This window comes from Lissotriton helveticus, chromosome 4_1, assembly GCF_964261635.1.
Source record: "Lissotriton helveticus chromosome 4_1, aLisHel1.1, whole genome shotgun sequence".
NCBI lineage: Eukaryota > Metazoa > Chordata > Amphibia > Caudata > Salamandridae > Lissotriton > Lissotriton helveticus.
The window spans coordinates 55,055,753-55,072,805 of record NC_136063.1 but is presented as its reverse complement, the minus strand read 5'-3'; positions in this window follow the sequence as shown (position 1 = coordinate 55,072,805).

Genomic DNA, 17,053 nt, shown 5'->3' with positions numbered 1-17,053 from the left:
CTCAGTACGCCTCCATATTGATGATCAGTAGCCCTAACATCCCCCACACATTTTGTTCTATGCTCATTTAGTAACATATGGCTGTGTACTCACTGCCTGGAACAGTGCATGTCTCTGTGCCCCCATGCAGAGGTGAGTGGATTATTTCCCCCTCGTATTAGTGACTAACCCTTTTTACTTGTGTATCAGTGAATGGGTTTCTGCTCTGGCTCCACAGTGGTGCTTGCTGTTGTGCCGTTGTCCTGCTGCATTGCATAGCGCCATGCCCCTAAAGCATCCTATAGCTTTGTTCCTCTTGCACGGCCCTTTGGCAGTCCCTTTCACAAAAAAGTTTCAGCGCTCCGTCAATCATCTCCTTGTGCTTGCTTTTTTCGCCCTAAGTTGGCAGGGTATGCGCAGACGTGGGTTCCTTGCTCACTTTGCCACTGGATTCATGCTGGCTGGGGTATGAGGGCTGTTAGCTCGTCCCAGGATGTTTGTTTCCAGTTCAGGGAAGACATGGCTTGGCATTTCGGGCTGGACTGTTCTTATGAGGCACAGGGTCAAGCCTGATTTGCAAATAGCTGTGTCTGAACTGAGGTGGCAAAGTGAGCTAAAGAACCATTATGGATTCAACCCAGATCTGTGACTGGGGGTGAGTGTATAAAAAGTTTCAGAGCTCCGTCCATCATCTCCTTGTGTTTGCTTTGTCCACCCTAAGTTGGCAGGGTATGCCAAGACGTGAGTGCCTTGTAGCCGCAGAGAGGTGTAAAAGGGGGCGTGGCCTCGGACCACCTCTCTGCAATGCAGCCCTGTGGCACTTACTGGAGGTTCCTGGTGGTCTAGTAGGCCCCCATGCACCCTCAGGATTCAAGGAGACTTAATCCCCCGAATTACAATGTGCTAGGGGGCACGTTTGCACTGTGGTGCAGGGAGGGGCCGGGGCCTGATATAAGAATTTAGCAATCCTGCTGTGTGGGACTTACTGGTGGTAATCAAAAGGATAGTTGGTCCCCAAGGTTGACATTGGGGGCTAACTACTCCTCCTGGTACCTCTAGTAAATCCCACACAGTGGGATTGCTAAGAGGTATTTCGGAGGCCACGCTCACCTTTCTCCACCACTCTGGAAATGTGACTGGTATGTTATAGTTAGAAATTAGCATTGAAAAAACCTTTGAAATTCACTGTGACTGTGTGTTTCTTTAAAGTTTAAATATGTTTTATATATATGCCAGGGTATTGGACCGGGCACTATTGGCGTGGGCCTCCCTTCCATTAGTGCTGTTAGCTCATGTGTTTTTGCTGGTGTTAGATGCTTTGGGCACTGTGGCACTGCAGTCCAGTGCCACAGTAGGTGCGTGACTGACTGTATAAGTGAGTGATTAAATGTGTCTGACTGAAGCATAGGTTAGTGACTAAACTGTGTGAATTTGAATTTGAATTAGTCTGTCTGTTGTGTAAGCTGCTGCATGGGTTGGTCAGTAGCTACATGAGCGTCTATATGGGCTAGTGTAAGTTTGTGGGTGGGTGGGAGGTATGTGACTCTGTGCATAGATGTGTAAGTGGTAGATTCACTAGGTGTATGGGTTCAAGAGTGCATGTGGAAACAGATGTATGGGTGGGTGACTGTGTGTATGGATGTGTTGGTGAGTGAATGGATATCTCAGTAGTAAATGTCCAAGTAACTACATATATAAAAGGCAGTGTATGTGAGAGTTGGAGTATATACACGACTATACATGAGAGTCAGTAATTGTGACAGTTTCTGTATGGATAAGTGTGTACTTGTATCAGTGATTATATAAGAAAGTAAGTATACCTGTGTATCTGTATGAATAAGTGAGGTGGTGTGTCCATAACTGTATAGGTGAGTAAATGGGAGTGTGAATTATTCTTTGCATGACTGACTAGGTGTGTGAGCAACTCCATGGATGAGTGGTGGTGTGTGAGTGTCTGTATAGATGTATGAGTGCATGTGATTGTGTTTTATTGATGAGTGACTGCATGATTGAGTGAGTGTATGGGTGTATGGGTGAATGAGTGGATGTGTGTGTAGACCTAGGAATCAGTGAGTGTGTATGTAGTAACTGGCATTGGTGTGTCGATGGTTTCGAAAATGGTAGTCTGTATTTTACAGTGGGTGTATCAAAGGTTATATTAGAGTGTGAGGAGGTGCATCAGATTGTCACATAGATGATGCCATCAGTGATGTCATCAGTGATGTCACTGACCATGTCATGAATGATGTAATATGTGACGTCATCAGCAGTGCATAGTGGGGGCTATAACTATAACTATAGGGCACAAATTTGTCTGGTTTTGTTCGAGTGAAATGTCAAACTAACTATAAAGTCCATGACACCCATGTTTTTTTCAGTGAATTTCTAATGTTTTTTAAATGCTAATGTCTAACTATAACATGCCTTAAACCTATGGTTATATATTACCTACTGGCAGTCAACCGTAGGTAGTTATAGTTAGGAAGTGTTTTCTATAGGAAATCTGCAACATTCTATTTGGAATAACTTTGGCGCCGGTTGACGAATCTTCGTGAAATTTTCAAAACTGGTGCACCGCTCTGGTCCGCTCCAATCCTAAAAGTCTCGGGGTGATTCATCAAGCGGGGGCTGAGAAAAAGGGGGTTCCCAAAACGTGTTTTCCCCATGCAATTTTCCATAGGAACCTTTAATCGCAGCTACAGCCTGAACTGCTAAACGGAATTACAACAAATTTAGCAAAGAGGTAACCCTTGGTTCAGACTGGTGCCTTTTTGTTAAATGGTGTAAATCTGTTTAGTAGTTTTTTAGATATTAAAGGAAAAACGTACATATATATCTGGGCGGACCCTAACCACACATCTCATCGTGACATCTGATTGGCTGTCAGTACTTCATCCAAGAAGTGTTGGCAGCCATCTTGGGACCAATATACATGATAGCACCTCATTAAAAAGCATTGCATTTTAGGAATTGTGGTGTGTTCTAGGGTGATTTTACCATGTGAAAGAGCCTGCTGCTGGGATATCATGAATCATGTTTGAGAGAAAACTATTTTCTCATGCTTTTCCCACAGAGGTTTGGAAGGTGATCTATAAGCTAAACAAAGAGCCAATTTTCTGTAAATTCACATTATCTTTCTCAATCATGTGAGAATGAAGTCTGACATTCTCAGTAAAACATGCACATCCACCAAGGGCAGAGACTGTCAGTTGATTCCTTTGTGTTCTACTGCAGCTTCCCAGAGTGTTCTGAAGAACAACTAGAGTGCTAACATTCAGAATTTATGGCAAATGTGTGACAAATCTGAATGCCTTCTTGATGGAACCAAAGTAAAAAACTGAAAGTATTTCCTACTGAGGAGACTGTAGTAAATGAGGAAATTAGAAAACTTCATAATAAATTAAGTCTCCCAAGACGGCCAAGAGACAAAAGAGCCTACATGTAGCACAAATATCAACCAGATGTAGCCCAAGTAAAGCACAATGACAGAATGTCCAAGAGTGTTCTAAAGAACAACTAGAGTGCTAACAGTCTCACTTATGACAAAAGTATGGAACACCTGAAGCCATCTTGATTAGAATAAAGTGGTAACACTTAAAACATTTAATTTGCAAAGGATTAACATGAGGGGTTTCATTTTGCCATAAAAATTATGATTAGTGCTGCAGAAAGAAAATTTAGGGCACATTTTGAATTCTTAAATCCTCTTCTATTTCATTAAAAAAATTCTAACATGCAGACTGAAACTTGCACTTTGAATACCAGCAGCAAAATTCTCCGAAGAGCAGTAGCTTTACTACAGTGATCTAATGAGCAGCTACAGTGCTAACATTCAGAATTCATGGCAAATGTGTGACACATCTGAATGGCCTCTTGATGGAACCAAAGTAAACAAGCATTGAAAAAGCAATAGGTCTCGCCCTCGTTTAAGTTAAAGCAATTCTGTTTGTAATTAGGTGGCTTTTTAGCTTAGCTTTTATTAGTGTTTTTCAAACTTTCATGTGCATAACATGCATATGTATGCATATATGTATTCACTGAAAAAACCATAGGTTATAGACCATATATAGTTAGGAATTAGCATTTACTAAACCTTATTTTACTCACACAAAACCATTGAAATTCCATATATAGTTAGTTGCACTAACTATATATCGCGCACCCGCAATCCACTGCTGATGATGTCACATATTACATCATTCATGACATGGTCAGTGACATCACTGATGACATCACTGATGACATCTCAAATGACATCACTGATGACATCACTGATAACAACATCCAGTGATTTTTTGTTTCTATAAAGTTTAAATATGTCTTACATATTGAAGAATGAGTGGATGTGTAAGTGTCTGGACGAAGGATTTAGTAGGTGCATGACTGACTGTATGAGTGAGTGATTAAATGTGTCTCACTGACTGCATGGGTTAGTGACTAAACTGTCTTAATTTGTGCATCATTATGTCTGTTGTTCTGTAAACTGCTGCATGTGTTGATCAGTAGCTATATGAGTAACTATATGGGTTATTGATTGATTGCCCAAGTATTTGTATGGGAGACTGAGTGTGTGTGTGGCTAGCTGGGAGGTGTGTGACTCTGTGCAGATCAATCTGTACTTGTATCAATGATTGTATAAGAAGGTAAGTATGTGTTAGTATATGTTTGAAAATGTAAGGTGCTCTATGTTTAACTGTATAGACAAGAAAATGGAAGTGTCATTGATTCTTTACAGGACTGACTAGGTGTGTGAGTAACTCCATGGATGCGTGGCAGACTGTGAGTGTCTGTATAGGTGTATGAGTGCATATGATAGTGTTGTAAAGATGAGTGATTGTATGTATGAATGATTGTATGGGTGAATGAGTGAAGGTGTGTGTAGACGTAGCAATCAGTGAGTGCGTATGTAGTAACTAGTATTGGTGTGTCAATGGTTTCAAAAATTATACTCTCTTTTTAACACTGGGTGAAACAGAGGTTATATTAAAATGTGAGGAGATGCATTGTATTGTCACATGAATGATATCATCAGTGATGTGGTCATTGATGTCAAATGAGATGTCATCAGTGATGTCATCAGTGATGTCATTTGAGATGTCATCAGTGATGTCATCAGTGATGTCACTGACCATGTCATGAATGATGTAATATGTGACATCATCAGCAGTGGATTGCGGGTGCGCGATATATAGTTAGTGCAACTAACTATATATGGAATTTCAATGGTTTTGTGTGAGTAAAATAAGGTTTAGTAAATGCTAATTCCTAACTATATATGGTCTATAACCTATGGTTTTTTCAGTGAATTTTCAAGGTTTTGTAAATGCTAATTCCTAACTATATATGGTCTATAACCTATGGTTTTTTCAGTGAATTTCATTGGTTTTTTAACAGCTAATATCTGTAGCTGTAAAATTTATTCTTCTTTAAATCCAAAAATATATTTTATATGTTTATGAATAATTATTTTTTTAAATATTTTTTTTTCTTCGTTCCCGCTTCGCGAATCGGGAACCTTACAGTAAAAAAATGTTCAGAAAAATAAAAAAAAAAGTTCTTTTCAGAACTACCTCCCCGTTATTAAAAAATTGGTACAATATTTGGAACTGTGCCAACCTCTATTTCTCTTAGTTCGCTTCCTAGTTCGCTCGCTGGTACGCGAACTGGAAGCGAACCAAAAACAGTAAGTATAAGGGAAGGAAACACACACTTATGTTAAAAGAAAGACAGCTATAGGGGAGTAAACTAGAGATACTATTACCCATAATCCACTACTGATGATGTCACATATTACATCATTCATGACATGCTCAGTGACATCATCAGCAGAGGATTGCGGGTTTTTTGGCAACATGCCTTATCGACGGTTTAATAACGCTGCCTTTTGCTTTATATAAGTTTTCAAATTGTATGAAATATATACCAATAGGTCTTTATGAACCTTTAGGTAGTGCTTTTGTTCATGAGGTCTGGTCGCTTCCATACACATACAGATGTTTCAAAGATGATCAAGAAGTTTATCTGAATGGAGAGGAATGCACTGAGACGCCAGATCATTCACTAATGTGTAGGCACATACAGTTACACGATTCATGCAACAAACACCGACCAAATATGGCTTGCGTGATGCAAGGCACGCCAGTTCCTGCTATCATCCCCACGTTCAAGTTGTTGGAAAATGGTAGTTATTTGATGCTCAATAATGAAGATTGTTCTGAGTTAATTAAAAGTATTCCTTTTATCGTAACAGTAAGTGAACGGGTTATTTGCTGCAGAAATGTTCTATTTCCTCCCACACATGAACATAGGGAGTTTTCAATCTGGCCACAAATACCAACCTTGGGACACGTTTCAACGGCATGACAAGAATAAGAGCTCTTTTGTCTCAGAGAGAGGTGGCCTTGAGTTCGGCCCGTGAAACTTTCGTACTTCACATAGCGAACACCCGTACACAGGTTTGCCTTTCAATTTCAGCAACATGTTTCCGACTATCTTTAACGCATCCTCCACAAAATCCCTGGCACACTTTTTTAAAGTTGTTACCAGTGGTCTCGTGACTTCATTTGAGAAAATCTTTGGAGTCATCCCTGCTCCCTTTCATTCCATTTTCTCCACTCTGGTTCGTGGATTGCATTTTTACTTGCATTACCAGCGGACGCTCTTGTGCTTTTTTACATTTTTAAATATGGATGTCCCTCCTATGCAACCTCCGACCCTGCAGCTGCTGACACTGTTCCGCAATCGCATGCTAGAATATTATGGCACAATGCCGTTGGCGATATTAAGCACGGCATATGGATTATCTTTTCGGTTCTCCTACTTCACCTGTGTCCAGCCTGTATTTCACTGCCTGACCTGTGATTTCGATTGGGCCATTGATTTGTGTCTCTGCAGACCGGTTTCTCCTGACGTCGACTTTAATCAGCTGATGACTCCTATCATTACTCACGAGTTGATTTGTCCTGGCGAAAGGATTATGGCTGTGGCATTGATGCATGGACTACTTGGTCCCTGGAATTTACTGGCGGCAGCACAGTCTTTCTTGGAACACAGCTTTCTTGAAAACCCACCGAGCTGTCCTCTGATGGTGATAGAGGATCCGGTGCTGGGAGAGCACGTATGTTCTTTTCCGCTTTTAAATTGGATGGCTGAACTGTTTTCGGATGAAGACGGTGACTTCCTGTTGGAGGCTGTTGCAGCTTATTTTGCATACACAGTTATGTCATAGACCTTTTTCATGTTTCATATGCTGAGTACTAGCATTTCATTGACAATTCATTGACTTAATTGTCAAGTTTTTATTATTTACCTTGCCTATTGGCTTAAGACTCGATAAAGTACTTGGCTGTTTTATTTTTCTTTAGCATTGAATTTTCCTAGTTTTTAATGCTTTACCTTGCGGACCGTCCACATATAAACTTGCAATCTGCTCTCATGAGATGGCACTTCTATTATCTTATTCAGTTCGTTTCCGGATCATGAGGAGGTGTCATCTAGGTCCTGGATATCTTTACACCGTGTTAAGTTAGCATGGGCTCATTACCGGTTTAAACGCCATTTTTCCTTTTTTGCAACTTCTGCACACGACATTTAGTTGTTGCTTTAGCTTTCCACCTAGTAGTTCATCGTGGTTTACATGAGAATAATATGTTATTGGTCTACTATCTGCTTTACTTGTTAAACTATATCTGTACAGCGAGTGCTAAAGTTTCAAGAACAACACGGTACAGAATTGTTATGAGGTCTGATCTCCACGACTTCATACTCATAACATAAGTGCAACTTCTGCCAATTCTGGGCATGAGGCGGGTTTTATATTGCTTTGCCGAACACACATACACAACAGTTGATGCGGTTCACATGAAGAGAGAGCTGGTGTATGCTGATGTGATTCCTTCAAATCTAAGACACTAAAGTATGGGCACGCCCTAAACCAACACAAAGAGACCTTCTTAGCAAATAATATAATATGTGTATTAGGGAGGGTGAGATATAAGCAGCCGCGGGCCGTGGAGGGAGTTACGGTGAGGCAGGGAGGCGGGGAGGGGGAGAAGCAGGGTGGAGCCCTCTCTACCTTGCCCCTCCCCCTCCCCGCCTCCCTGCCCCACCGTAACTCCCTCCACGGCCCGCGGCTGCTTATAAGTGTTGCTAACTCTTATTCATTTACAGCATGTTAACATACTGTCACCATTCGCTTTTTATGTACTAGTAACTATGCTGGTAATTTTGCTACTGATAATATGTGTACTTGTATTCTCCACCCTGCTTCTCCCCCTCCCCGCCTCCCTGCCTCACCGTAACTCCCTCCACGGCCCGCGGCTGCTTATAAGTGTTGCTAACTCTTATTCATTTACAGCATGTTAACATACTATCACCATTCACTTTTTATGTACTAGTAACTATGCTGGTAATTTTGCTACTGATAATATGTGTACTTTTATTATCTAAGGTACTACGCCTGAGAAGACGGCATTAGTAAATAAACATTTCAAATACACATGTGTTCTTCTTAACTCCATGTTCTGGTTTCTAAGAAATATATAACGACCGACTGTTCATGAGTTCCACGTATCCTGAGGTACTATAAGTTCATATTCTGGATTGTCTAAACATTGAGAGTTTGTTATATCCAATGTGACACTGTACCTAGCTTGCTAAATAGTTTTTGATTACTAACGTGAGTTTTGGGACACCCTAATTCGCCGAGGTTCCAATCCTCTGTCCACAGTTCTGTGTGAGAACAGAAACCCTGCGACAGGGGCACCCCCGACCCTTGCTGGACCTTCATCACACTTGCGATACAACTCCAGCAATGCGCCACCTTTACGGCACAGATACATCACGCATCTGTGCTGTTTTTGCCCCGTGATGCGCCGCATTGTAAATGCAGCACACCATAGGTGACGGAACAGCGGCACAGAATGACTAACACATCCCTGGTGATGCGCCAGTCATCATAAATCTATCCCTATGCTTCTTATCTTGTTAGAGATGAACCGCCATATGTATCATCAAAGTTATTTGCATTTCCTAAATAGCGAACTTTAAGGAATAAATAGCGATTCTTTACCATTCCTAGTTTGCGATGAGCTATTTGCTAATTAGCCGAATGTAGCCCAATGAAGCCCAATGTAGCCCAATGTAGCCCAAAGATGGCCGCCAGACACACAAAAAAACAAATGTAGCCCAAATATCAGCCAGATGTAGCCCAACTATAGCCCAGTGACAGAATGACCAATCAGCTTCGCAAACCTCCGTTACGCGAAGCGGAGCGCTGTTACAGATATATATCTTTTTTTGAACGTTAATTTCTCAAAATCCACTGGAGCACATATATTGAGACCTAGCAAAGGCACATCGGGCTACCAGTCCCTAATATTTTGCCAAGTTTCGTGCAAATCCATTCAGCCGTTCAATTATTATTTTTATTATTTTTTTTTTCCCCGCGGGGCCCTTTTAAAACCTCCACATCAAACCTAGGGGGTCAGCGAGGATCTACTATGCCCCCTTATAGTTATTTCCCCCTTTGTTTTGACCTCCTCTTGTCTCTCGATCCTACCGAGAGACAAGATGGCGGCCGCTACGGACTGTTTGGAATGTTGACAGACGCCGGAGAACCAATCAGCTTCGCTTCACAAAGCTCCGTTGCGCGAAAAGTCCGCGAACCAGAGCGCTAACCGGTCCGCTGTTACAGATATATATCTTTTTTTAAACGTTAATTTCTCAAAATCCACTGGAGCACATATATTGAGACCTACAAAAGGCACATCGGGCTACCAGTCCCTACAATTTTGCCAAGTTTCGTGCAAATCCATTCAGCCGTTCGGGCTAAAAGTGAGGCCAACCGCCCTATGGAAAACTCAATGTTAAAAACACGTTTTGGGACCCCCCTTTTTTCTCGGCCCCCACTGGACGAACCCCCCCCAAATTTTCAAAGGCTGCTCAGAAACAAAATGTGCCATTTTCCTGAAAATTTCAGCCAATTCCGTCCACAAACGCCAAAGTTATTAGACATAGAATTTTCAAAAAACCCATAGAGAAAAAATCCTAACTATATATACCTACTGGCGACCGCCAGTAGGTAATATGTAAATGTATATGTATAATGCATTTATATTTGTATTTATATAGATATGCAGATTATATATATGTTTATATATGTAAGTATATATATATTCACTGAAAAAAACATAGGTTATAGACCATATATAGTTAGGAATTAGCATTTAAAAAACCTTATTTTACTCACACAAAACCATTGAAATTCCATATATAGTTAGTTGCACTAACTATATATCGCGCACCCGCAATCCACTGCTGATGATGTCACATATTACATCATTCATGACATGGTCAGTGACATCACTGATGACATCACTGATGACATCTCAAATGACATCACTGATGACATCACTGATGACATCATCCAGTGACTGTGTGTTTCTGTAAAGTTTAAATATGTTTTACATATTGAAGAATGAGTAGATGTATAAGTGTCTGGACGAAGGATTTAGTAGGTGCATGACTGAATGTATGAGTCAGTGATTAAATGTGTCTCACTGAGTGCATGGGTTAGTGACTAAACTGTCTTAATTTGTGCATCATTATGTCTGTTGTTCTGTAAACTGCTGCATGTGTTGATCAGTAGCTATATGATTAACTATATGGGTTATTGATTGATTATCCAAGTATTTGTATGGGAGACTGAGTGTGTGTGTGGCTGGCTGGGAGGTGTGTGACTCTGTGCAGATCAATGTGTACTTGTATCAATGATTGTATAAGAAAGTAAGTATGTGTTAGTATATGTTTGAAAATGTAAGGTGCTCTATGTTTAACTGTATAGACAAGAAAATGGAAGTGTGATTGATTCTTTACAGGACTGACTAGGTGTGTGAGTAACTCCATGGATGAGTGGCAGAGTGTGAGTGTCTGTATAGGTGTATGACTGCATATGATAGTGTTGTAAAGATGAGTGATTGTATGTATGAATGATTGTATGGGTGAATGAGTGAATGTGTGTGTAGACGTAGGAATCAGTGAGTGCGTATGTAGTAACTAGTATTGGTGTGTCAATGGTTTCAAAAATTATACTCTGTATTTAACACTGGGTGAAACAGAGGTTATATTAAAATGTGAGGAGATGCATTGTATTGTCACATGAATGATATCATCAGTGATGTGGTCATTGATGTCAAATGAGATGTCATCAGTGATGTCATCAGTGATGTCATTTGAGATGTCATCAGTGATGTCATCAGTGATGTCACTGACCATGTCATGAATGATGTAATATGTGACATCATCAGCAGTGGATTGCGGGTGCGCGATATATAGTTAGTGCAACTAACTATATATGGAATTTCAATGGTTTTGTGTGAGTAAAATAAGGTTTTTTAAATGCTAATTCCTAACTATATATGGTCTATAACCTATGGTTTTTTCAGTGAATTTTCAAGGTTTTGTAAATGCTAATTCCTAACTATATATGGTCTATAACCTATGGTTTTTTCAGTGAATTTCAATGGTTTTTTAATAGCAAATATCATAAGCTGTCGAATGTCAAGTACGTGGTAAGTGAAAACATTTTCGTGTTTATGCACACTGATCTGCTTTGAATGGTGCCCCCCCCCCCTCATTTCTATTAGGAGTACTCTCTCTTTGCAGATAGTGAAAGGTAGTTAACGCAGGCCTTTTCCCCCGTTGTAATCCGTCGTGCCTGCTTCTCTCTCCATTTGATTGATTGTTATCCAAGTATTTACTGTTTTAGAATTAGTTCTCTTTGGTTCATTCTCTATTTACAAACAAACACAGAGTCGCAATACTCTGTTTAGTCTTTGCAGATAACGAAAAATCGTGTAAAAAAAAGAAAAGGAATCGAGTAAAATCAGTAGGCCACTAATGGGATCTCTTTTTGACCTCACTAAAATAGAAACATTAGGAACAACCCCTCATGACAAATACAAAACTAGTGAGATGAACTGAACTCCACACAATGATGGCTGCAAAACAGCTCGGCTCCGCCACCCACCCCGCCCAAAATAACGATAAAGAGCGGCTGCCATGATTGGTTGTGGAATGGCCACAACGGAGCTACGAAATGGTGGTGCTCTCATGCTAACCCCAGCTTCAGTCTGAAACATCCAGAAACACTGTAGACTACCAATTCGATCAGTTCCGGTAGCGCCCCAATGTAACCCGGTAGACAAGAACTAGCCCTCCCCTCTTTGACTGATGGTTCTTGTTCCCTGTCCCTTCTGTTGTCATTTAACAGAACTATTTAGCCTGCTGAAAGGGGTTGTGTTTCGACCGCTGGTTGGTGGAGACATTTTGACTATATTCTGGACCTGCGTTGTCGCGTAATGCGTCATATGACGCGCCGCGTTAGCGCATCCGGAAGTCATCCGGGGCGCGCAGCGCGTAACGTAAGCATAACAAGTCATGTGACTTGTTAATAAAACTTTTCATTGGTTCATTTTACTTTTCTTATTCTAATGATGAAAGCCTTGGTCATATCACCTAAAAATTACGCTTTTAATTACTTCCGAACATTATTTTTTCTTAAATATATGTTATAATGTTCCAGGCTAATGTACTTTCCCGGAAATTTTACAACTGTCCTGCAAGTAAAATATATTCTTTTTTCGAGAAAAAGAGCGTTTCTTCGTCCCATGACGGAGCCGTTGAGCAAAAGAGGGTCGACCTGCTGTCTTAGTCGCCGATACGCCTGAATATGAGATTCTTATCAATCACTTTATGTTGCAGGAATAGAAAACACAACAGCCCTTGACCATTTATCTTTACTGCGTTCCTTCGTATTATACCTTTTACCCTTCATGTAATTGGTCTGCTTTATTTCACTTGCCTTTTAATGATTCTAAAACAGTGACTATTATTAAAAACTTTACCAATGTATATACTACTACCATGTTTTCTTTTAAAAACCTTTATTGTGAAAATTTCATTATACAAATACGAGCCTATAACCACGTGGGCCTGCCACGGAGCAAACTGTAATCGTATATGATGAATAGACATTTACACTGTAGAGGAACGTAACGGGCGGGCCATTAGGTTGCAAGAACTAAGGTGTCTAACAGTTACGGAATCGGTGGACGTACATTTTATAATTAAAATACGACAGGGCCAGTTACAATAAAATTATCTAGATATACATTTGCGGGCAAGTACCATGGGTGACGTTAATTCGAATTTTCAACAGTACAGTAATCAATAACACATCAGAACTTAATATCAATAGGGATGTCGAAATATTCAATCAATTCTCGTCCCCGCCCGCCATGTGCTTCAAAACTGCATACGTATCTCGTGATTTCAAGGTTCTGCAACCAGTACACAACAAGGAGTTACGAGTCCCATTTATTCCGGCGCCATTTTGGGCGAGGACGGGCAGGTCCAGGATATAGTCAAAATGTCTCTACCAACCATCGACTATGATGATGTTCATATGCTGTATTTATTAGAGTAACACTCATCTGTCCACATGAAATTAATTTACCACAATCTAAACATGTCATTTTAATCTTTCCAAAGTTCTTCTAAATATTTGGGACCATTTCCCTTGCCTCTGAAGCTCTCAGTGCCACTTCTTTGATGAATGTACTAGCAGGTCAGGGGTTCTCCTCCAAATCTCTCTTTTATGCAGCACTATAATTAATTGGTGCCACCTCTCCATATGACGATGCATGGTATAGTTACCACAACTATATTTTTTTCCGGTTCCTCTGGAGAGTTCATCGTGGCAGATGAAGCGTGTAACGTACCGGGCATTTACCTTTTTTTGCATGTACAGGAAAGGAAAAGAAAATCGAGCGTCCGAGTTCTAAGGTGTCCCAGGGCCATTTTAGTGGACCAGGCCCAAATCCAAAGAACAGGCCGCCATTTTGAGAGTCCTCTTGCAGCCGCCTGTCGCTATAACATCAAGAGCAGCCGAAACTCAGCTGAATGGCAACTGAAACGGTAAATGGGCGCCCCACTACATTTCAGCATTGTAGGATGACCACACCAGTACAGCAACTTGCTAGACATCACCTCGGTGCCATCCGGATCTCGGCGCCCCACTGCAGATGAAGTGCCTCTCAACTATGAAACCACCACGGTGACATCCGGATCTTGGCGCGTTGTGCTGCCTTCGGCCTATTCGCACATCGGTCCGCTACTGACGCCATCTCACAGGCTAATGGGGTGACCCACGCCGAGTTTCAGCATTGTAGGATGACCACACCAACTTGCTAGACATCACCTCGGTGCCATCCGAATCTTGGCATCTCAACGCCTAGTGGTATCTTCCATACAGAAAATATTGTTACGCTGCCTTTGGCCCCATTCGCACATCAGTCCGCAACTTAGACATCACCTCGGTGCCATCCGGATCTTGGCATCTCAGCGCCTTGTGGTGTCAGTCAGAAAATATTGTTGCGCTGCCTTTGGCCCCATTCGCACATCAGTCCGCTACTGACACCATCTCACAGGCCAATAGGGCGCCCCACGCCGACTTTTACCATTGTACGATGGCCACACCAGTGGCACAACTTGCTAGACATCACCTCGGTGCCATCCGAATCTTGGCATCTCAACGCCTAGTGGTATCTTCCATACAGAAAATCTTGTTACGCTACCTTTGGCCCCATTCGCACATCGGTCCGCAACTTAGACATCACCTCGGTGCCATCCGGATCTTGGCATCTCAGCGCCTTGTGGTGTCTTCTACTCCGAAAATATAGTAGAAAATATTCTTGCGCTGCCTTTGGCCCCATTCACACATCAGTCCGCTACTGACACCATCTCACAGGCCAACAGGGCGCCCCACGCCGACTTTTACCATTGTACGATGGCCACACCAGTGCCACAACTTGCTAGACACCACCTCGGTGCCATCCGGATCTTAGCATCTCAGCGCCTTGTGGTGTCTTCAAATCAGAAAATATTGTTGCGCTGCCTTTGGCCCCATTCACACATCATTCCGCTACTGACACCATCTCACAGGCCAACGGGGCGCCCCACGCCGACTTTCAACATTGTAGGATGGCCACAGAAGTGCGACAACTTACTAGACACCACCTCGGTGCCATCCGGATCTTGGCGCGTTGTGCTGCCTTCGGCCTATTCGCACATCGGTCCGCTACTGACGCAAACTCACAGGCCAACGGGGCGCCCCACGCCGACTTTCAGCATTGTAGGATGGCCACACCAGTGCGGCAACTTGCTACACACCACCTCGGTGCCATCCGGATCTTGGCATCTCAGCGCCTTGTGGTGTCTTCTACTCCGGAAATATAGTAGAAAATATTGTTGCGCTGCCTTTGGCCCCATTCACACATCAGTCCGCTACTGACACCATCTCACAGGCCAACGGGGCGCCCCACGCCGACTTTCAACATTGTAGGATGGCCACAGAAGTGCGACAACTTACTAGACACCACCTCGGTGCCATCCGGATCTTGGCATCTCAGCGCCTAGTGGTGTCTTCTATTCCGAAAATATTGTTGCGCTGCCTTCGGCCCCATTCGCACATCGGTCCGCTACTGACGCAAACTCACAGGACAACGGGGCGCCCCACGCCGACTTTCAGCATTGTAGGATGGCCACACCAGTGCGGCAACTTGCTACACACCACCTCGGTGCCATCCGGATCTTGGCATCTCAGCGCCTAGTGGTGTCTTCTATTCCGAAAATATTGTTGCGCTGCCTTCGGCCCCATTCACACATCGGTCCGCTACTGACGCCATCTCACAGGCCAACGGGGCGCCCCACGCCGACTTTCAGCATTGTAGGATGGCCACACCAGTGCGGCCACTTACTAGACACCACCTCGGTGCCATCCGGATCTTGGCGCGTTGTGCTGCCTTCGGCCTATTCGCACATCGGTCCGCTACTGACGCAAACTCACAGGCCAACGGGGCGCCCCACGCCGACTTTCAGCATTGTAGGATGGCCACACCAGTGCGGCAACTTACTAGACACCACCTCGGTGCCATCCGGATCTTGGCGCGTTGTGCTGCCTTCGGCCTATTCGCACATCGGTCCGCTACTGACGCAAACTCACAGGCCAACGGGGCGCCCCACGCCGACTTTCAGCATTGTAGGATGGCCACACCAGTGCGGCAACTTACTAGACACCACCTCGGTGCCATCCGGATCTTGGCGCGTTGTGCTGCCTTCGGCCTATTCGCACATCGGTCCGCTACTGACGCAAACTCACAGGCCAACGGGGCGCCCCACGCCGACTTTCAGCATTGTTGGATGGCCACACCAGTGCGGCAACTTACTAGACACCACCTCGGTGCCATCCGGATCTTGGCGCGTTGTGCTGCCTTCGGCCTATTCGCACATCGGTCCGCTACTGACGCAAACTCACAGGCCAACGGGGCGCCCCACGCCGACTTTCAGCATTGTAGGATGGCCACACCAGTGCTGCAACTTGCTGGACACCACCTCGGTGCCATCCGGATCTTGGCGCGTTGTATTGCCTTCGGCCTATTCGCACATCGGTCCGCTACTGACGCCGCCTCACGTGCCAACGTATTTTCTCCGCATTTTACACCCTATGCCGCATAACAGGTCATGTGACTTGTTTATAAAACTTTTCATTGGTTCATTTTACTTTTGGTTTCCTAATGATGGAAGGCTTGATCATGTGACCTAAAAACAACACTTTTCATTGGATGAAAACTTTTTTTTTTCCCCAAACGATGAAAGCCGCACCTTGTTTCTGGATGTTTCAGACTGAAGCTGGCGTCAGCATGAGAGCACCACCATCTCGTAGCTCAGTCGTGGTCATTCCGCGAGCAATCATGGCAGCCGCTCCCCACCAGAAGCCTGCAGGAGTCGGAGCCCCCAAAACTTTTGATGAATTCTCAAGGCGGAGGGGACGCTTTCGAGAATGGGGTCCAAGACCTAGCAGACAAGCGTCCGATTTCCAAGGTGTCCCAGGGCCATTTCAGTGGACCAGGCCCAAAAAGGAAACAGCCTGCCGCCATTTTGAGAGTCCTGTGACAGCCGCCTATCGCTGCACCGCAAGAGTGGGCGCAACTCAGCTGAATTGCGGCTTTTGACA